The 23428-nt window shown below is 42.0% G+C and overlaps 1 long non-coding RNA gene and 1 other non-coding gene across 2 annotated transcripts; both read left to right on the top strand.

Annotated features, from left to right (window-relative positions):
- Positions 1-15059: 15059 nt before the first annotated feature.
- On the top strand, positions 15060-18290 carry LOC147631746 (uncharacterized). Its single transcript, XR_015267343.1, has 3 exons — positions 15060-15377; positions 15459-15591; positions 17773-18290. It is a non-coding gene; the product is annotated as an uncharacterized LOC147631746 (long non-coding RNA).
- On the top strand, positions 15287-15389 carry LOC147631747 (U6 spliceosomal RNA). Its single transcript, XR_015267442.1, has one exon. It is a non-coding gene; the product is annotated as a U6 spliceosomal RNA (small nuclear RNA).
- Positions 18291-23428: the final 5138 nt, after the last annotated feature.

Below are 23428 nucleotides of genomic sequence, written 5' to 3'. Positions count from 1 at the left end.
AGTACGTGGAAGCCTAACACACGATTGATTATAGGACAATGATGTTGTGACTACTATTGAAAGTCATTCAACAGAGAAGAGAAGCTCAGATGCATCCCTTACTATGGTGAAGTGGCTTATGCCAACACATACTAATAAGGTTCCTTTCATAAATGGATTTGACTAGGCATTGAAATGGGAGATTTGGAATTGCACTTTGCATGTGCCTCTGCACCTTTCCTCGCGCAGTTTCTAGAATACAGATATGTGTTACTTGTACCTCTGAGTTCTCATTGACCAAAGGGTGGATATGTTTTTACCTAGTCATACATTCTTAGCTATTTGAGGATCTTTGGACAATGGGACCCTCGTGGTCTTCTTTATACGCACCATCTATAAAAAAATCAGATGGATAGATGTTCAGTCTTCTTAATAAAGTATCTAGAGGAAAACTTATTGAATAAAAATCACTACAACACGATAATCAATCATCGCACACAATCAATTCCCCTCCTCCCGTTGTACACTGATTTCATAGATAAAGGGCTGTACTGCACATACTAATTCATCTACACTTTTAAAAGACCTATTACTGTGTAACATGCACCAAATCAATACAAAGCAAGGAGGCGACCCAAAAATGTGCAAGGAAGCCACCTCGCATTGTGGTGTTCCTTCATGGAGGAGTTTATTCATGACTTATGAGAATTTGACATGTTAAATAACAAAGTATTAAACATGCCTAATGCAGACATGGTTTGGTTCAATACACCCCGGTGATGGAGTCTCCAATAAATTGCACAGCCTAGCAGGAGTTGTGCCTATTTGCACTCATAGGGTCTATGCAAAGGTCCTCCCGTGTTGTTGTGAATCGGACTATGTCTGCTAGCTAAAGTAAATGCAAAGGTCCTCCCACGTTGTTTTGAATTGAATGCCTAAGTTTTAATAATGCGTTTAGGACATAAAAACTTACCCACCATAGTAGAGTTGGCATCCACAAGCATGAAGAGTTGAGATGGCATCGATGAGGCACACGCGTGAAAAAGACAATTTAAAGGGCTTTCTACTAAATATGGAAGTTTAGGGTTAAACAAGAGAGGTCACACCTTAAATAGGTGTGATGCAGCATGATGACATCGAAACAAATGCACTGATTACTAGTAGTAGTGATGAGGCATGATGATGTCATGTACACATGGTATTGAATGATGATATCAAATTCGTGAATGATGACATGGAGGAGAATGTGGTGCGGCCGCTACCAATGGGAGCTTATCACGTGTAAAGACCATTTGACATCGGGAATAAAGCATTCCCACGCACATTATTGGTAGCATGATTATTATACACTCTTGCTCTTTTGCAACACTGATCATGATTTTCAGACACCTTTTCTCTTCTACAACCGATCGTAACACTGTTTATCTCTTACAATCGATCCAAATTTTGATAGCGTGATATGGATAGTAGTTCTCGATAGATACTAGTGACAATCTCTTGCCCAATTCTAAATTTTGAGGTGTGTTCTAAAAGCTTGCCGGTTTTTGAATATTGGTTTTAAAATAAGAATGTGCACTTTAGTTCTGTATTTAATCACAATAACATGACATGGGATGTCGTATCTCAACTCTGGCCCTAAATTGCATAATGATCCTTGAGAATTTTCAATTATTGATTGTTTATAGTTGATGCAAATTAGTATAATGTGATATGGAACCTTATACCCCATGCCAGGCCTAATATCAGATTGTAATGAATCTTTTAATTACCCTGATGTTCCCCTTGTTTAAAGCCGGTTGTCAAAGATTGTTGCATATTTATGTAACATAGACCCTTATAATAGAAATTCAGTACAATGCGATATGAGACCTCACTTGTAACCCTCACATATCGCGTGCTCCTATCATTGCAAATCACTACCATTTTCTCATTTTTGTATAGTTAATAATTATTGTGACATCTTCACTGGCTTGTAGATGGTTCTGATTGAGATTGAGGTCAAACCTGACGTTAAGATTGAATAAACCCTAGAAGAGAAATTATTCGAGATAACACCATCATCATCGCCATCCTGAGATAACATGTATGTTTGCTTGCAATGTCTCCATCGAGGACATGATCGTGTCTGCATGCTCATCTCCAAGAGAAAGAGTAGCGATACCAAGAGATCACTTTGAATGATGGAGTCATCTTGGACAACGTTTGATATGTGCATGTCAATGATCTTGTTCCTTCTACATACTTTAAACAGAAGGTAAACATGGATATTTTAACGATGATAAAGGATAAGAAGAAGAGACAAACAACAAGTGCCCCATCCACAACTGCAAATGTCGTCTTATCGACTATCACTACTACGAATTTATTTCCTACTTCCATGTGCCGCTACTAAAGGATAAGCAAGTTTAAATTGAAGGAGGGGAGGAGAGAGCCGAGGAACCTCCAAGAGAAGAAGATGAGTTTCAAGAGATTATAGAGAAGATAAACTTGGACATGGAGAGGGACCTCATTAAGCATCTTGATATTCGCAAACTCAAAAGAGGACATCCAAGTGGTAATAACAATTGACAAGGGTTGCTCTATGATAGAGGAAACAAAGCACATTCTGACCTCAGACCTACTCGCCTATCCTATAGGTGACAATCAGTATGTTCTAATAATAGGTATTCAAGCTACGTTTAATGTTAACTTTCATGCCATTATCGCCTCGCCATCATCACATAGAATCTTGAAGAAGATGATGATTTCGTCGACCAAGATGTGGATAAATATCTTCTACTGAATTCAAATGTCAAGAAAATTGGTTCCGTACTCATTCTAAGACGTAGCAATGATGTGCAAGGATATATCATTGTGAAGCCAACCTTCTCACTGAAGAGGAATTTCAAGCTACTCAACAAACACTCAATATTTAACATATGGGAAAGGAAGGGGAGTCTTCATCTTTCAAGGACACCAACTCAACAATCAACATATGGACAAATGATTTACTTGTTAATGATGAGAATCAGAAGGTCTACTTACAATAATGTTGCATATCGCGATGAAGTTTCATATTGCATTTGTTTGGATGGTTTATGGACAACATTGTTTTGGAGTTGGTGGTGTATGAGGATGATTTTCTCAAGCGCGCATTAGGAAAATGAGTGGGAAGCCCTAGGAAAGGACTCAGCATTGGGAGAGTACATCAACCGACTGAAATTTCCATAATTCATTATATTCCACCAGAAATCTCAAATGATAATGCCAAATTCCCAAGGTAGGGCCTTAGAGTGTATGCTTTAAAAGGAGTAAATATTACTTAGCCTATACCATGTGTGGATTAACATGTGGGATCAGGGATCCCAAGATGCTAAGTGAGTATGGCAAAAGGTAGTTTCTCAGATCCAAAAGACTGAGAGTTTCACCAGTTTTACTATTGTAGGATGATGGCAAGCCATCTTCAAAGAGAGCAAGGCTTCATGCATTGGAGGATGCTAGTAAGCAAGATCGAAAGTAGTAGTAGACTCCTATCTCTTATAATAATTGGCTCTTTGATGTTATACAATGACACTTCAAGCTATGTTCATTTCTACAGTAAAACTATTAGTCATGGATCTATGAATATCCAAATCTTTCTATGTCTTTGTTTTCTTTGTCGCCATTCAACACGCTTAATACTTATATTAGATCTCCTCTTCATATATCTTACTTTTTTTCCCTATTTAAAAGTTTCACTACTTGATTAATTTCATATGTGTCTGCATGATCAAGCATCTTGGAATGCATTGATTGGGGCATAGCGAGAGGATATCAAAAGGATTTCTAGCTCTTTGAAAAGATGTAGCTTGAAGGTGCAAAGCCAAATGCAATTAGTCTTTTCAGTGTCCTCAATGCTTATGATGGCCCAGGAAACCTTGCTTTGCTAGTAAGGAGATCCATGCTTGCATTGCTGATGCCGAGCTTTGTTCACAGCTCTTGTGAGTATGTATGGCAAATGAACTACTCCTTGTTTTTGGTTGTGTCCAAGCTTCCTATATGTCCACTGATGCAATTCCTCTAAACTGTTAGCTTTCTTGCTCCTCCATCATGTCTCGTATGATTGAAATACTCGGAGCGTGCTTGATATTATTTTTTCTCCATTCCTTGGGTTGACCATATCGATAAACTACCACACTCCTTTGCAAACCAAGGAGTATGATTGTAGGTGATATGATGTAAAAGAATAAAACAATACTTTAATTACTAAATTTCTCAACATATAGTTTTACAACTAGCTCAATGCATAATGAATCAAGTGATGTGTTGATCCATCCATGAAACAATCATTGACCTCTTTAACTCTTCTAGTGCTGTTTGAAGATCTTATGGTCCTTTTTAGTCCAACCTTTCAAATCATAGAACTTAAACATAGTGTGTAAAGATTTCCACATTTTGGCCTTACGTGATCTTGCTTGACCATTGTCTGCATGGTCTACTACTACGTGATCTTGCTTGACCATTGGTCTGCATGGTCTACTACTACGTTATGAACGCACTTCCATCGGCTGTATTTTAGGGTCTGTATTAATCGTCTTCTTCGATGACGAGGGTTATCATCTAGTGCTGGTGAAGCTAGAAACCTTCTTGCTTTAATACCCCTAATAGAAGGTTATCATCTAGTGCTGGTGAAGCTAGAAACCTTCTTGCTTTAACACCCCTAATAGAAGGTTATCATCTAATGTTGGTGAAGCTAGAAACCTTCTTGCTTTAACACCCCTAATAGAAGGTTTCTTAGGTACAACCCTTGCATCCGTAGACCTTTTCATCTTGTTATATTTGCATGTCCACCATACAAACCAATGTCTTATATAACTTTGTCTAGTGCTTTGATGGATTTAAGGCTTTGTTGTATTGGGCTGTAGAGTCCATGGAAAACATATGTATAAGAACAAAAGTTTTTTAATGATTTTGCAGAGAGCATACATTGTAAAAATGTGGACTCTCAACAATGGAACTCAAGAATTATCTTGAAGTTTGGGTCTTTCATGTGCCTATCCGATGATGCCTTCTTCCAATACATTTTATCAAGTACCTTTGCACTGCACATGCAATATAAATAAGGGCTTTTTGAATTGGCACCCTTTGACACATTGTACTTACATTTTAGAGTTTTAAGATTACCTGCCATATGTCACTCCACCTTATATTGTCCCATGTCTTCCACATCCAAGATTTTGTCATTTCTCTACTCGCGCTGATGATCTCGGGTATAGATGTCCTATGAAAGACCCAATGTAGAATATCAAAATTCTCTAAGATGACTTGTAACACATAAGGACACACGAATGCAGTACTCATTGCTTGCTGTAGGTAATGCTTTTGCACAAACAAAAAAATTACTTTAAAGGATCCCAAAGAGAGTATACTGTTTTTAGATTGAACACGAAACCATCTATGATCATCTTTTTTAAAATAGATGGATCAAGTGCCCTATTCATCAGTGTGATGATAACCCTTTCTTTCTCTCCTTCACAATTTGACATTCCTCAAGCTTTATCACAAATTCGAGGACACCATCACATTCTTGAGGAGTAACTTCAAAAAATTAAATGCCATATGATTGCAAGGCCTGCAAGTCGTAAAAAATATTATTGTATTGATTGTAGACCACAACTCTCTTGTTGGAGCAACATATGTGTCTTCAATATGAAATGGGGTTCCCAATGTTTGTGGTACCTCTTTATTTACTTATTTTTACATTTTGTAAACCTAAGAAGGATTTGGCAATAACGATCCTTTCATACTAGATCCCTTCATCTTTGGTTGTAAAGTCTTATAAATGGTTAAGTATCATCTATGTGATATACTCACCTCATTGAGTATTGCCTGGATGTCTTGTGGACTGAGTTGATTCTCTTTGATAAAGTCCTCTATTTGCTTATTTGTAATCTTTTTATATTTCTTGTACTTCATCGTTGCTTCTACATATTGGCGATTGAAAAGAAGACTAAACTGTACACTAGAAGGTTCTATCATTGATTTTGATCAGGGTGTAATAATGATCTGATATCAAATTAAAATGCACAAATTGATATACATGAACATCCCCAAAATAATGATAAAGAATAATAATATGATGCTTATAAAAATATTACAATAACAACAATCAACTGAGTAATAGAAAGGAGCTTGATTGCATGTATTCTCTTCTTTTGCTACCACCTCCTAGCTTCATTTGTTCAATATCCATGAGCTTTTCTTGTCGTCTACAGAGACCTAACGAGGTCTGCTTAAGTCTTAATTCATCCCTTTGTTTTTCTAAGCCCTAAAATGTCACGTAGGCTGTAATGCCTGTGAGATGACCGACGGGGCAGACCGGATGGCCATGTCCGGGGTTCAGTGGGAGAGGACGCCCGTGCAGAGTCATGGGCGACCAGGCTAGTGTGGACGGCAGGCCACACACTATATAGCCTGGGGGATGAGGGGCAATCCTCATTCTTCCTCTATGGCTGGGTGGTGAGCCAGAGGCCACACACTATATAGCCTGGGGGGGGATGAGGGGCAATCCTCATTCTTCCTCTATGGCTGGGTGGTGAGCCCGCCAGAGGCCATCCCCTCTCGTGGTAACGCCCGTATAGCGGCGTTACGGATATCTAACACTGGTATCAGAGCGTGGTTCGAGGGGATCGTGAGAGTCCGTGCGTGAACGGGGTCGATGGTTTTCAACCATTCATCTTCTCACCTTATCTCCACCAGGGAGTGTGTGGAGGGAGGCGGCCAAGATTTTGAAGGGAAGAACTCTCTCTCTCTCTCTCTCTCTCTCTCTCTCTCTCTCTCTCTCTCTCTCTCTCTCTCTCTCTCTCTCTCTCTCTCTCTCTCTCTCTCCCCGTCACACACAGCAAGTCTCCACGCAGGTAAGCAAAGTAATTTTCGTTTTGTTTTGTTTTTTTTTCTCTGCGTTGAATGGCTGCGAAAGTCGTTGAACCCTGTGTGTAGAGGTGGGGGGGGGGCGCAGACCAGCCCCACGAAAGCTTTGGAAACACACTACCGTGTGTGGGGGTGGGGGGCGAAGCAAGCCCAGGGCGAAAACCAGCCCAAGACCGAAACGTTAAATGAACCCGCCGTGAAGGGGCGAAGAGACCATGTACGCCGTCTGAGGGGGTACTTGCTCGGTTGTGGCAAGCTTGATGAGAATGGGGGCGTGCAGTGCCGTCAAGCCCACAACCCAACAGCGAGACGGCACCTTCACCCTGCACCCGCCGAACAGCCAAGTCGGTAGACGTCGTTGGAGGAGACGAACTGGTGGTCAGCCTGGGAGCGGCGGAAGGGTGTGAGATCGGTGGAGGAGTTGACTTGGCTACTCCTATCCGGAGATACTCCGAGGGGCGAATACCAGTCCCACAGCGACGCCCAGGCAGGCCAGGCGGCCAGCCAACAACCAATCTTAGGCGGCCAGCCAGCCAGGCGGTGGTGGCGGCCAGCCCGACGGCCGGCCGGCGGGGCAGCCCGCCGGCCGGCCCCGCCGGCCAGGCGGCGGCAACGACCACCAAGACCGGCGGCCAGCAAAACGCCAGCCACCAGCGCTGTAGGCAACCAGCGGACAGGAGAAAAAGAAAAAAAAGAAAAGAAAAAAAATATATTTATTTTTTTAAATATACATTTCATTATTCATTTTTAATGAAATTAAAAATGAAACTCAATTCAAGCAAACCCTCTCTCTCGGCTGGGGAGGAGGGATAATCCCCGCAAGAAATAATCCGAATTTTTTCGGCACAACTTTCCGAACAAAAATTTATTTTTGATATGAGTTACAGGCATTTTTCTCGTGGATCGGAGCATCCCGAAAGCATCCTTGTAGAGGCTCGCAGCGCAACACAAATCGACAGGTGACCGTAAAAGGCTGGTGACTATTCTCTCTCCACCAGCGTTTTTTTTTAGTAAGTTCTGAGTTCTTGCATTGTTTTTTGCAAGAATTAAAGATGTCTGCTAGGCGTAGTGTGTCCCCGCCGCCTTCTACTTCTCTAAGTTTTTCCAGTCTCTTGTCCTCGGTCGCGGGTTTGACCCCGACCGAATTGTCAGGCCGTACACGCCCGACCGTTGTTCGGTCTGGAGTGCGCTCGTCGATCACGCGTGATCCGCCAGCGCCCTCCTTGTCTATTGACCCCGCCTTAGGACCCAGCGAGCCCGCAGCAGCGGCCGCATTGGTTGATGACCCCTTTTTTGCCGATGAGCCAGAGGACATGAACACTGACATTGCCGAGAGGACCGAGGAGGACCTCTTGGATTATGACGACGATGACTATGACCTATTGGACCCTGCTGATGTCCTGACAGAGACGGAGCTCTCTAGTGGACTGTTTAAATATCTTAATGCCAAATTGAACACTATGGGTAAAGTCCAGGCTGATTTAGTAACGATGCTACAGAGCATCTCCACACGGTTAGATGCACTGACAGCCGCCTCGGCTAGTACTCCGACTCCTCGTGGTAGCCGAGCTCCTGCGGCACGGGTGAGCGTAGCCTCGCCAGTAATTGTAGGAGTATAGGCCGATGCGCATGCTGTGCGGGGCCGTCCGTATAGTAGCGACAGCTTCGTCGTTGTTAAAAGACTTAAAGCCGCCTAGTTTTGGTGGCGAGGAAAAGGAGAGAAACAAGGACTCAATCAATATGTTTCTAGAGAAGTGGTCAGATTTGCACGCGCTGCGACAGCAGCCTAGCCGTATATACAGCCCGTAGAGGCTAGTCTCTCATTAACCGGCAAAGTGTACAAGTGGTGGATGAGTTTGACAACTCGCCCTGCCACTTGGACGAAATTTGAAACAATGTTTCGAAAAGAATTTTTGCCTGTTAATGAGGCAGAGAGAAGCTGGGAGTTATGGGACAAGTGCTCGATGGAGAACAAATCCCTAACTCAGTACATCTCAAACTATAGGGAGATAGTACTCAAGCTAAAGGGAATCGATGCATTCCAGACATTGCGAGGCTTTAAGAGAGGCCTCAAAGATGATTACCTTGAGTACGTAGAACCCTTACAGCCTAAAGACTTAGCAGAGGCAATTCAATATGCACAGATATTTGATGACATCAAGCGCCGTAGTGCACGTGGTGGCTCTAGCAGGGCCGAGGGTAGTGAAAAGAGGAGGTCAGGCCTCAAAAGAAAAGGGTTCCGCAGTGAGAAACAAGGGGATAGGACGGACCAGGAAGGACAGGGTGGTCATTGGTCTAAAAAACCGCGACCATCCAGGAAAAGAAGAGACACCGAAATCCAAAAGAAAGAGCAGTATATTAAAGCGCGAAAGGAAAATCGCTGCTTTAATTGCAATGAAGTAGGGCACACGAAGGCTGAGTGTCCAAAGCTTAAAGCCAGCACAAGTGGCAACAACGAGCCCAAAAAAGATGGTAAATCTTCTAGGCAGTTGCATACAGTGCAGAGACTCCCTCTCAGTTCCGCAGAGTTCAAAGAGGTGACAGTGTGTCATTGTGATGAGCATCACACTTGTTCAGTGACACCAGCGATGTGGCAGCCTACTGTAGGTCCGCATGACATGGTGCGCATGTATGGCACTATAGGTGGCCGTAGAGTCACAGTTTTTATTGATGATGGAGCTAGCCACAACTTCTTGAACTACTCGTTAGTCAAGAAGTTGGGATTGACTGAGACCCGGAGTGATCATGAGTATACTGTTGGCCTAGCCACAACGGATATGATAAAACGGTATGGAATACCGTAGTATTGGGGGTCCCATTATCTATGCAGGACTACGAGGCTCCGCTTGACTTTCAGGTCATGCACTTAGCCAGAGCAGACGTATATCTAGGCAGGGAGTGGCTGTATGGCTTGGGCCCTAGTCTAGCTCGGAATTACTTACATAATACACTATGTTTTGAGCACGGAGGTAGAGTCATCACCCTGCAGGGCGACCGTACTGTCCCTGCCACACCACTTATTTCCTCCATGGAGCTGTGTACAGTGGTCCGCAGAGACCAAATAGCAGAGGTATATGCTTGTTACCCTCTTTTGAATCTGTTTCCGTAGATGAAACGATAAATAATGTTTGCGTAGACAAACAAGGAAAACAAAATAACCTTGGACGAGACCCACTGTTTGAAAACCCTGTTTGGCATGCATGTGATTCAAACAAAAAAAAATCCAAGGTGAATGAGACATTAAAGAAAAAGTACGTAGATACTTTAATGAATTTACTAGAGGAATTTCAGGATGTTTTTCCTGATGATTTACCAGATGGTTTACCACCATCTAGAGAAGTAGACCATCGCATCGAAGTTATGCCAGGATCAAAACCTATAAGCAAACCTGCTTATAGATTAAGCCACTCCGAGGCATAGGAGGTGGAAAAACAATTGACGGAATATTTGAACAAAGGCTTTATTCGGCCTAGTTCAAGTCCGTGGGCATCGCCTATTCTTTTGGTAAAGAAGAAAGACGGATCTATGCAGATGTGCATAGACTATAGGGCTCTTAATCAGATAACGATTAAGAACAAGTATCCAATGCCACGTATGGATGAGTTGTTTGATTAACTCTATGGATCGAGATACTTTACAAAAATAGACCTGAGATCTGGGTATCATCAGGTTAGAATAAAAGCAGAAGATGTTGCGAAGACAGCATTTAGGACCCGTTTCGGGCATTTTGAGTTTTTGGTCATGCCATTTGGACTAACCAATGCTCCAGCGACGTTTATGACGCTAATGGATAGCATTTTACGTCCATATCTGAAAAATTTCATAGTAGTTTTCCTAGATGATATTTTTGTGTACAGTAAGACACAGAAAGAACACTAGACGCAAATGCTCTATGTGTTCTTTCTGTGTCTTACTGTACACAAAAATATCATCTAGGAAAACTACTACGAATTTGCGTCTAGTGTTCGAGTTGTTGCGAGAGCACAAACTATTTGCGAAGAAGAGCAAATGTGAATTTTTTGAAACAGAAATTCACTATCTTGGCCATATTATATCTGCCGATGGTACGCGGATGGAGCCAGAAAAAGTAGAGGCTATTCTTAAATGGCCAGCGCCGAAGAATCTCGAGGAACTGCAGATTTTTCTTGGCATGTCGGGGTTCTACCGACAATATGTTAAGGACTACGCGAAGATCGCAGTCCTGTTGACTGACCAGTTTACGGTCAAAAACAAAAAACATTAGTTGGGGGAAGCCCAACAGAAAAGCTTTAATAAGCTTAAGGTGACCGTCAGCTGCACCTGTTTTGACTATTGTGGATCCAAATGAGCCGTTTGTTTTGGAAACAGACGCTAGTAATGAGGCCATTGGGGCTGAACTAATGCAAAGGGGATGCCCAATTGCATTTGAGAGTAAAAAGTTAGATCATGCGCAGCGTAACTACTTGGCTTACGAGCGAGAGTTACTAGCAATAGTTCATGCACTGAAAAAGTGGAGAAACTATTTATATGGTGCTACTTTTGAGGTCCGGACGGACCATGAAAGTCTGAAATGGCTTTCAAGTCAAAATGAACTGAAGGGTAGAAAAGCTCGGTGGGCGGAGATTCTACAGGAGTTTGACCTTCAGATACGTTACTAGAAAGGTAAGTATAACATGGTGGCAGATGCACTTAGTCGCATGCCACAGATTAATGAACTTAGTTTCACAGTCTTCAAGAATGATTTCTTGGAGTCCCTACGTGGTTTATGTGAGCACGATCCATCTTTTACAGAGGTCTGGCGCGCTGTACGCGTACGCACTTCTTCACAGACGCGACCACCTCCCTCGAAGCACGTATTGCTAGTTCGGAAAGACTGGTCGAAGGTGCAACGGGAAGGGAAGCGAGAGTTAGTCCGGAGAGACTAGCCGTGTCTTCTAGGTATAGTTTGGAGCCGAAGAGCTCTGACGTAGGCCCTTCATCACCTTTGACTGCCACATGGCTTCAAAGGGGAGTGATAAACTTCGTCGGGGGGAGAAATATGCTAATTACTCCATTGACAACGGGTACTTACTCTACAAGGGTAGAATATGTGTATCAACTATTGGTGACTTTCGGGCCCAAATTCTTAAAGAAAGTCATGATAGTCCAAGTGCGGGTCATCCTGGGATTCAGAAGACCTATGCACTAGTAAAAAGACAGTTTTATTGGCCTAGTTTGTTTAAGGACGTTCAGACTTATGTGCCAGGTCAATGAACATGAACATCTTAAGGTTGGAGGACTACTCCATCCGCTGGAGATTCCTCAAGGGAAATGGGAAAGCATTTCCATGGATTTCATTACCGGTTTACCCAAGACAAGTCGAGGGAATGACTCGGTGTGGGTGGTAGTGGACAGGTTAACTAAAATGGCAAAGTTTATTGCCACGAAGAAAACTGTAAAAACGCCAGAGTTGGCAAAACTCTTTATTGAACATCTCTACAAGCTATATGGCCTGCCCGCCGCAGATATAGTGTCGGATAGAGATAGAAAGTTCAACAGTCATTTTTGGAGGGAAGTCTTCAAAAAGCTGGATACTACTCTGAGTATGAGTACGGCAGATCATCCGGAGTCTGATGGTCAAACTGAAAGAGTTAACCAAATTCTAGAGGATATGTTGCGTTCTTATGTTAGTAAGAAGCAATCTAATTGGGAAGAGTACTTGTCCTTATTGGAGTTTGCCTATAACAGCTCCAAACACTCAGCGTGACTGGATTTACACCATTCATATTAATGTATGGATTCCAGCCGAGATCTCCGATGGCTGTAGGCCTAGAAAAGGAGAAGATTCAATCTGTCAAGGATATCCTTGAAGATATGAATGATATGCTCAGAGCCGCACGTGAGAGCATTCGTAGCGCTCAAGATCGCGCTAAAACTTATGCGGATAAAGGACGAAGAAAGGTGACCTTTGCAAAAGGTGACTTTGTATTCCTCAAGGTTCCTGCGCAGTCAGAAACCATGAAAACGGGAAAGTGTAATAAACTTTCTCCGAGATACTGTGGTCCTTTTAAAATCCTTAAGAAGATTGGGGACGTAGCATATAAACTTGAGTTACCGGAGAGTTCTCAAGTCTATCCTGTCTTCCATGTCAGTAAACTGAAGAAATCAGTTCACGGGTTAGAGAACGCAGTTTCTCCAGAGATTTTGGTGGACTTGATAGAGCCACCAAAGATACCACATGAACTTGAAAAGATTCTACAGTATCGTGATAGACAAACCCGACATAAAGTGTACCAGGAGGTACTTGTTAAATGGACAGATAGGGATGAGGAGGTAGCTACTTGGGAACGCCGTAGTGCAATTTCCAAAAGGTTTCCCCAGTTTGTTTTCGAGGACGAAAACTCTTCTTAAGGTGGGGGGTAATGTCACGTAGGCTGTAATGCCTGTGACCGACGGCAGACCGGATGGCCATGTTCGGGGTTCAGTGGGAGAGGACGCTCGTGCGGAGTCATGGGCGGCCAGGCTAGTGTGGACGGTAGGCCACACACTATATAGCCTGGGGGATGAGGGGTAATCCTCATTCTTCCTCTATGGCTGGGTGGTGAGCCAGAGGCTATCCCCTCTCGTGGTAACGCCCGTATAGCGGCGTTACGGATATCTAACATAAAATGGTTTCCTCGTTGCTTAATAACTTCTGCACACACTGCTCCATGGTTTGCTTCAAATAAGTAATCTCCTTTTCAAACAAATCTCTTTCTAATTTAAGAACATTGCTTGTTGCTTTCAAATGATGTGTATATCTAAGGAGCCTATTATAGCCATCTCCAAAAAAGTTAAGCACAGAGATATCATATCCCTAAACGGGGATGTAGAGTTTATAAGAGAGTCTTTGTATATAGCCTCCCATCAATCCATAAATCTATGTCTTTCTTCCCTTGCATCCTAAACATTTCTTTAGCAGCAGTAGTAGACAAAGTGTTGGGTTTAAAAATTTCTCTTACTCTCAGAGGTTCACATTCACATTTAAGCTCGATGTATAGGTTATGCATGTCTCTCCTCTTTCTATTCCTCCTTGCTCTTGGTCCCTCTGCCATCTTCTTTATGCTCTCTGTGTTCCTCCTTGCTTTCGATAACCCTAGTGGAAAAATGAGAATGCAAAGAAAAAGGTGCCATTTACTTCATTTTACTATTAAGGCACCTTTTTCATTCAGATATGCTATTTCGGCCTGTATGTAGATTTTTAGAGATATGAGCCATTAAACTCTGAAAATTAACCACTTTGTTCTTTACATACATGAAAATAAAAAAGTGATTAAAAACTTCGAGGACTGGAGAAGAGGAATGCATCTTTTATGTTTTAAAAGAACTGGAGAGAAAATACGCCAAACTCAATTTCATCTTATTTTTTAGACTTTATGGATTCTCTCTCTCGCTAAGCTCAGTTGGCACTTCTTAGAGGGCCCAAAGTTGAGTCCAAAATTTCCCTAATGTCATAAGGAAGCGGTGTTAACACAGCCCAACTTGAAGCCTAAAATCAAAACTCGAGTAAGGCAACCTCATGGCGGAGATTTGAAAATTTTACTTACTTTAGATAGCCAACGTATCATTCAAAGTTCCTAGAGATTAAAGGTTGTTGAATGGCTCAAACAAAGAGGCCTTTTTAACATGGCCCATGTTGAATCCTTTAGTCATGACGCACACGAGGCGAGTAGAGTAATCTCCGCCTTGGTGTGGGTGGTAGTAGTGAGAAAATAGCCAACTTTTGTGGTCTAAGTTTTTGGTGCCTCGGTGGTGAGGTCTCGTGCACCCACATCTCATAGAGTTTGGGCGGCCTTGTGGGGAGAAGGTGGCTCGTGGCTCGAAAAATTGTGCGCTGGAGAAGTTCGGAGCCCTGACCACCATCAGATCAAATTTTGGTGCCTCGGTGGTGAGGTCTCGTGTAAAAGTCCAGAAGAGGGCTTGTGGCTCCCAAAAGTGTGCTCATCACCAAATTGGATCATTTTTCGGGAACCTCGAGGAGTCGCCTTCCGCGTACATACACGGCGCGCACCACGCAAAGAAACCAAGAAGCGGACCTCAGCCCGCCCCCGTGGAGAAGCGGGGTAACTATATCGTTGTTTGGAATGCGAAAAAGGTCCATCCTTACTGTGGTGACGTTGAATCGACGGAATGTGAGAAGGGCTTGTGGTGCACGATGGAGAAAACTGCTGCAAAGGTATGGTATGGCATGGTGTGTGCTAGTAGTTGTTGCTAAGGCTTTCCTAGGCTATATTGTTGCCTTTCGATCGAGCGATTTATATAAGCAGCAGCCATTTTTGTCATGGTGAAACGTAGAAGGCGTGGCCGGCGTCTGCTAGAAGCGCGCCACGTGTCAGGGGTAGACGGCCAATTTACCCCACATCTATGGAAGCCACGGCATGAAAAGCAGTATAGAGGTCGCAGAGGGAGCCCCTTCTTTCTCGTCCCTTCGGGGACATCTGATAAAATTGGAACGATACAGAGAAGATTAGCATGGCCCCTGCGCAAGGATGACACGCACAAATCGAGAAATGGTCCAAATTTTTTTTCTCTCTCCCCCCCTCTCTCTGCCTTTTTTTTTTTTATGGAGGGGGGTTTGGCGACGAGGCGAATAGATTTCTGTCCAGAGTCCACCATATCCATCCACCCATCATGAAGCAAAGCGCAGAGAGCTAATGTTTTTCGATAGCCACCATGGCCGACATGATCATATCATAAGCGAAGCGCAGCGCAGCGCAGAGAGCTAAGGTAAATTCTGTGGTGTTTCTAATATATATATATACATTACGTGTATCTTATTTTGGCACATCTTTTTCTTCTTCACGCTGCAGAAGCTTGTTTAAGCGCTGCCATGACTCTGCGAGAGTGACTCTTTTAAATTTTTCTTTCTTTCTTTTTTGAAAATTACCATGAAATGATATGCTAGGCCGGCGGCCATGCTGTTGATATGGCGGCTGCAGGGGGGGTCCGCTGGATTGCTAGGCTTGGGCTCCGGCCAGCATGGATGGTGTGTAAAACTGGGACAGAGGGCCATGCCCAACTGACTCACTGACTTACTTGGGGCTTAGGTGCCCTCCCTCTGGAAGTACGCCGCCGCCAAGGGAGATCATGATGGGGCCTAGCCCTACCCGCCGCGCGGAGGCGGACGTTCCGCGTTAGACCTAGGCTCTTATTATGATAAATCCTGCCCTAGACGTACAGCGCAGCCTCCTCAGAGGTCTGCTGCCCACCGGAGCGGAGCCGCTTGTGCCCTACCCAGCGGAGGTTCCGATCCCTGCGCAGGCCAGCAACGATGATCTTTTCCTTTCGATACTACCCAGGGAGGTTCGGCGGCATGCTGTGTCTCCCTCCCTCCTTTTTTTGTTGCGACGAGGGATGCTGTCCTCCTCATCTTGGATCCGCATCCCTTCGCCCCCGCAAACAAGGATCATCTTTTCCTTCTTTCCATGAAAATGTGGTAGACACCAACCGTTGCATTGCTTAAGGTCTTGTAGTGAGATGGGCCGATCTTTTACTTCTTCTAGTGTGACAGCTGCAAGCAACACCACCCCACAAGGTGGTTACGGGTCCTCTGCTGCGATCGAGTATCTCTACCTCGTGCGCGCTTGGGGCTTCAAAACAAGTTTTTGCCAGACCCTTATCTTGTCGAGGGGGACACACAGCCCCTTGATAGAGCTGGCTACGCTCGAAGTGACCCAGTGTTGTTGCGCGCAGGGCCTGTCGAGATACCGGTGGGGAAGGGGGAATCCATGCTTGGTTCAACCAGCAGCTCGAATGTTTTGTGCTCTAGCCTACGCATTGACCCGTGCAACCCTTGCTGGATAGTACATCCTCCTCGATAAATCTTCAGCCTGCTTTAACCCCGTTCAAGCAGCAAGGTCTGAAGATCCAAAAATTTGTGCACTAAATTACAATGACTTCAGTTCTCTCGCTTTATTCATGCAGCCTACGAGTGTGGCCTTCTTTTCTTGTTGACTGATCCTATCTTATGAATAAAGGGAGCTGCCAAAGGCATGGCATTGAGCCGTGCAGCAACTTGCGAAATACTAGATCCTCCATAAACCTGTAGTCCGGTTTAACCAGCAGCAAAAATTTTGAGCTTGGTATGGATTGCATAGTCGCACGAAACATGGCTCTCTCTCTCTCTCTCTCTCTCTCTCTCTCGCTCGATTTATTGTTGTCTACGAGTGTGGACGCACTTGAAGGGGGCTGAGTTGAGCATGTTCTGAGATACTCTCTCTCTTGTGGCCTTCTATTGTTGTTGTCTTATTAGGATCGCTCGGGTTGGTCTCTTTATCTACATTCCAACAGGTCTCTGGAGCACTCCATCACCCATGTTTACTTCATAACTGCTAGTGAGATGAGACCCATGTATGTAAGAGGCATAGAAGTGGTCGCGACGAGACCTCCCCTACTTGGAAAAGTGGTTTAGCTAGGGTATCTCTGCGTTGTTGTCCATTTGATACCAAAGCACATGACAAGCGACGGTTTAGGAAGAGCAGACCATGATTCTGTTTGTTTCTTGCCGTGTATTTACAGACCACAACTTTCTCTATAGAGCTATGATTGCAAGGAAAAAATCAAGATTTTGATATACCAAAATCTCAAATTTATTCTACTACATATGTTTTAAAAACTTCCAGATGGGGAGTGCCCTAGATGACCCTAGAGTGGTTGTTGACGCTATGGACAGTTGCTATGTGAACATTCTTAGAAAGAGAGAGACATTTCCTAGAAAGAGCTGTACATGTTGGCCTGTTAAGTTAATCGGATGAAAAAGATAAATGTTATAATGGACGAAAAGGTAACAAAAGTTCTCCAAACAAATAGCAAAGATGCAAGCATACCTATGTGCATAGCACGCGATCAATGACATGGTTATTTGCTTATAGAATGCATATCCTAATTTTGCTGTTGCACACTTTCCAGGAGGCTACTTACTCCATACAGGTGGTCTCAAACCAAGATATTATAGTGACTTCTCAAAAGGACGTGTTGGATTCCGTATTTGACTTTCCTCCACTTGGAGCTCCGCATGCTGACTATGGGGCAGGTTGGAAGTCTATGAAATTTTTGAGAGTCAGCTATACTATATTGCATTATATATACTACTGGTTCATCAAAAACTGGTAACGCCATCGGTTCCCAAGCACTGTTGGCAATAGCTACCCTACTCTACTCGAAGCTCTCTAATTATCTGCACTTTGCTCTATGTAAAAAAAGAAGAAGAGAGCATTGGACCTTTTGAGAGAAGGTGACTCCTAAGAAAATATTATTTTAAGCATAGGCTAAATGAAGTTTTTACTGGTAGAGGATTAGGTGTTGTGATTGTATGGATAAGTCTAATCCTGTTGTAACTAATGCAATTTCCCATGAAGTTGGCCGAGGCCTTGTGAGCAAATGAGGGCTACCATAAAAAATGCTTTTTTTTATAAAAAAAATTCAAAGGTTGTGGGGCTGCTATGGACTTCTGAAAGATTCAATGTGTAGAAAATGTTTGAGATCTGATTGTGATGTAATGGCATGCTTGAGTCAAAACCGCCTTATATGCTGGGAATTAAGATGTCGAGGGAGTAGAAAGAAATTGACAAGTAACAAAGAGAAGATAAGCGACGCTTGTATATGTTGAAATAGTGGTGATGCCACATTGTGTGTTTAAGGGGGAGCATGGAACTTTTGTTGATTCAACTTGTTGGATGGTTCATTGTTCAAAGGTTATTGTATGTAATCAAAAGAGAGAAGGTTGAAGATGAGTCGAGAAGAAGGTGAAAAAGGTAAATTCATTAGCCATGTGGGATGATTGGGAGAGAATCAAGTTGATTGAGAGATTTTAGGTAATTGAGAAAATGCAGGGGAGTTGATGGAGAAATTGTTAAGAGGGGATTTGATAGAATAAATCAAGGAGAAGAATGCAGGTCTAGATGCTCACCTTCTTAGAGCTCTAAATTATGTACATGGTTACAATTTGGAGACAACATTATAGTGTAGGTCAAGCTATTGTGAGCTTGATTAGCTTTTTTTAAAAGAAATCTTGAGATTATCTCCTTGCTCAATTGCTAATAATCGTGTTTATCTGTCATTAGTCATGGCTTGAGATTTGTGCTTTAATCCACCGTAGCTCCCATATAATTGTAATTTGGTATCAAATCCACAAGGACCACGATCTTAGCAAATTAGAGTTATTTTGTCTTGCTTTGTGTGTCTATATTAATTTAGCCTAGGTGTATGGTAACTAAGATTTGTATTATAGTCTCATTAGAAAAATTGGTCTTTTTTTTCCACTTTAGAGAGAGAGAGAGAGAGAGAGAGAGAGAGAGAGAGAGAGAGAGAACTATTGGTATGTTGTCTACCTACCTCTTCCTTGTGAGAGGCTTAGAGGCTCTTATAGCAACAAGTTTCTAGGTTCTTTTTTGGTAAGGAAGAGCCTTTGCTAATAGTAGTCACACACAATTGGTATCTAAGACTTCATAGCTTCCACCTTTGAACCTGGGAACTTATCTTTATTGCGTAGGTTGAAACTTTTAAGTCTATATAGGTGGTTTTAACTCATCAAGAGATCAGAGGGTGTTTACAAGTGGGCAACTTGTAACATAATAGCTAGAAGACTGCCAATCTTGATCTTTACCTTTACAGGTCTTTGAAAACATTATCAAATATTCCACATAATTTTAGTTATAGATATAGGATGGGATTCGATTAGGTCTAAAGATACAATATGTTTTCTTGAGGACTAAACATATACTATTTAAAAGATACAACTTTTAAGCTATAATTTCAAGAAAGCGTATCAATAACAATCACAAAAAACACTAATAAACATCACAAAGAATGGATAGAAATCCCCTTGGTCATCCGATTGCTACAACTTTTGAAACAGATGATGGGACACACAACTGTAATACTCCATGAATGACCGGTTATGTTTCTTGATTTGGTTGGTTGATTACGCTAAACATGAGGAATACTCTCTAATCTATTCACATGTCTTGTTAGGACACCGTTAGTTTAAACCAAAGAAACCTATCTTGTAAAGAGGTCAATAAACTATAACTTAAATTTAACTAATCATTGCTAATAATTATATTTAACCTTATAATTAAAAGAACAAACAAATTAACAATCTCGAATAGAAAATTATAGTGAAAAAGAATTAAAAACTCCCAGATCTAGCATTTCCAATTTAAAGTTTGGTTCTCCACTAGAGAGTGAGGGATATCATAATATCAGGCAATAAAATTATTGGCCTTTCGAGCCCTTGGAATCAACACATGCATCGTGTTAAGGTTTATTACATTTTTACAAACACAAAATGCATTGTGCTAAGGTATATTACACTTTTACAAACACAAAATGTAATCACCAACTTCAATAATGCGCTAAATACCATAGATCATGTAATTTTATTACCACCAATAGATCCATATGTCACTCATTATGTACACATGACACATGGGTCACTTTTGGAGCTAGTTATCTCTCAAATCATACATTTTTTAAAAGTTAGTGCTTTAAAATTAAGGATTACACAAATATTACGTTCTCACCAAAGGTATGCCTTTAGAAAAGAATTGGAAGGGCTTGAACCAATTAGATGAAAATGGGAACAACACATAGCAAACTTTTAAAAAAATGTGCCACTGTTGTTGGGGTGATTCTTGGTCTTTGATTCCTCTCAATTAGTGATGCTAGAGGAGGAGATGATAACTAGGATTCAAGGCCATTCCTTGTAGAAAGTCTTGGCTAGAGGATACCTCTCTAACACCTTCAAATATTCCCAAAAGTGCCTGCACAAAGGGAATTTGCAGCTAACTGTTGGTTGTGTAAACCCTTGCCGGAGGTGATTTTGAGGCTTCATAATTTCTTGTACATAACAGGGGGTAGCTAGGCTTTAAAGTACTATCCATATACCAAATCCTAGCACAATAGTCTCTCTTTTTCCCCTCCAACTAGGGCCCTCGAGATGAATTATTTACAATTTCAGTATTGGCAATTTGGAAAAAACATAGTGGAAACTCGGGAGGTTGGGCTTTTTACACCTTGAATAAGACCTCAATGAAAAATTTCCTACTCATGCTCTCTCTCTCTCTCTCTCTCTCTCTCTCTCTCTCTCTCTCTCTCTCTCTCTCTCTCTCTCTCTCGTAATAGAAGATATATTAGCAAAATTACTTTACAAATGGCCACATGGCCGCCATGTGATGTACTAGCTTTCCCTCACGAATTACTCTGAACCACAGGTGTAGCTTGGAGTACCCTCATCCAATATATAGCCGTGTCATTCTCCACCAAATAAGCTGACCGCAAGGAAGAGACTTGCCACAATAGTAGCCCTTTTATACGACCTATGTGACATATAAATACCAAAACTAAACATTTGATCCTTATTAGAATTACATGTATCCCCCCTATTATGAAAAAGAGAAAAGGAATCCCAACACAAACGATACGGGTTGTGTTACATGGACTGTGACAGGGTTGAAGGACCATAATAGAGCTTGGGGTATAAAATAATTGGTTATAAATTTATAAAATATGGTAATTTGTATTCGATAATAACTTAAAGATTATGTGAGGTTCAATGGGAAGAAGGTGGTGTCTTGGTGGGTAGTATCCCTATGGTAATTTTTTTTCGTTGATAACTAAAATATTATGTGAGATTTGATGGGAAGAAGTGGTGTCTTGGTGGGTAGTATCCCTGTGGTAGTATCTCTGCGTTGTTGTCTATTTGATACCACTAACATACGACCATGACTTTGGAAAAGCACATGACAAGCGACGGTTTAGGAAGAGTTACATTTCTTGAGAACTTAGTTCAACCCATGCTTTAATGAGAAAAATAACAAAATGTATGCTCACTGGACATCTTTGATACAATCCTACACGTGTACATGCTATAAATCAATCTATACTAGCTAAAACTCGTCTCAAATTTCAACCCATAGATTAGCTTATTGAGCAAGAAAATTATAAATGATGCAGTGGACGAGGAAAGGGCAGCCATACAAGTGCCCAATACAAGTGTCCAAGCGTATATGATTATAGACCATATCCATCAAGATTACGATCAAGATTAGACATGTGGTTTCAAGAGCCCATGCCATAAAGCTAATATAGACCATATCCATCAAGATTACCAATCCCACCACTAGTATTAATATTACACCATCTAGTGAAAGGGAAAAATACCTTACACTACATGGTGTATGTAGCATCCTAGTATGCCCACCACTAGTAGTAACCATATGCATAAAAGATTACCAATCCCACCACTAGTGTTAATATTACATCATCCATTGAAAGGAAAAAATACCTTGCAGTACATGGTGTATGTAGTATCCTAGTCACGCCCCATGAAAACATATGTGAGTTCTATGGTCATAGTTGAAACTAGGATTGTAGATTGTCTTAAGATTACATAATGGTACATAGAAACCTCTAGTGTAGGTTGGAGGTTGTACAATAAGTTTTTATGCACATGAATACTATATCTTACACATCTGTTATAGATTAGAACCTTTCTAGTGGGAAATATGGTTAATTGGAATTCAAAAAGAGAAAGTTTTAATCCACATGAACACTATATCTTGCACCTCTGTCATAGATTAGAACCTTTCTACTGGGAAATTATGGTTAATTAGAATTTTAAAAGAGAAAGGAACAATTAAGAGGTGACAAATTAGTCAAAAAGTGAAACTAGTGGCAACTAGACAATTGGCCAAAGTTTTTGCTGAAAATAATTTGGGGGATTACAACTAGTACAAGCTTACAATTGGCATATATATAAATGGAAGACAATGTTTAAGACAATGACTATATAACGATTACACTACTCGGATCGAGTTGTAATAAAGTGAGTGTTGTAATTACCTAGTGAAAGGCTCGCTATGCTCAACAGCATCTTGGATGGGATTCCCGTCCGCATCCAACTAGTATAGCGAGGTTTCCTCTTGCACTTTCGGCTCCAAAACGATATCCTCGTCCACCTGAAAACCTGAACAATCTGCAGCTACCTCGCTTGCCATACTTTGGACGACTAGACGTACTCTCACTAGGGTGCGTGAAGATGGCGATGATCGAAACAATGACCTACGTGCACACACTAGTAAGTACATTAGGGAGGAAAATCAATAAAAACCAGTCACTCCTGCACTCACCTCTTATTGGACATCTTCTGACATGACATACAGATATCGTGAGAATCGCAAGAACAAAGTCTTTTGTAATGTGAAGTTCCAAGTTCCTACCTCTCGCACAACAATCCCCAGGTGCTCCACACGTAGAGTGCACACCATAGTGCCGTTGGCATGTAGGAACTTTGCAGCAAGCACAAAAACCAACTCCACAAGTACCTCGCTAAAAACATTCCATCGAGGAACCACAACATCACCCTTGTAGAGACAGAGATGTGTTTGAAAATCGGCCCACACCAAGCATAGGCCTCTAAGGCTATCGAAGGCGTCCATGCTTCCCTACCTCATTAGAGATCCCATGAATCGTTGCAATACTAAAAGATTCCTGGAACAATAAAGCATATAAGTGGACTGCAAACACTATAATGATGATGAATGGAGAGATTCACTAGGCCAGG

Source organism: Cibotium barometz, chromosome 14, assembly GCF_041138505.1.
Source record: "Cibotium barometz isolate CiBa-2024 chromosome 14, ASM4113850v1, whole genome shotgun sequence".
Taxonomy (NCBI): Eukaryota; Viridiplantae; Streptophyta; class Polypodiopsida; order Cyatheales; family Cibotiaceae; genus Cibotium; species Cibotium barometz.
This window is presented reverse-complemented; position numbering and strand designations above follow the sequence as displayed.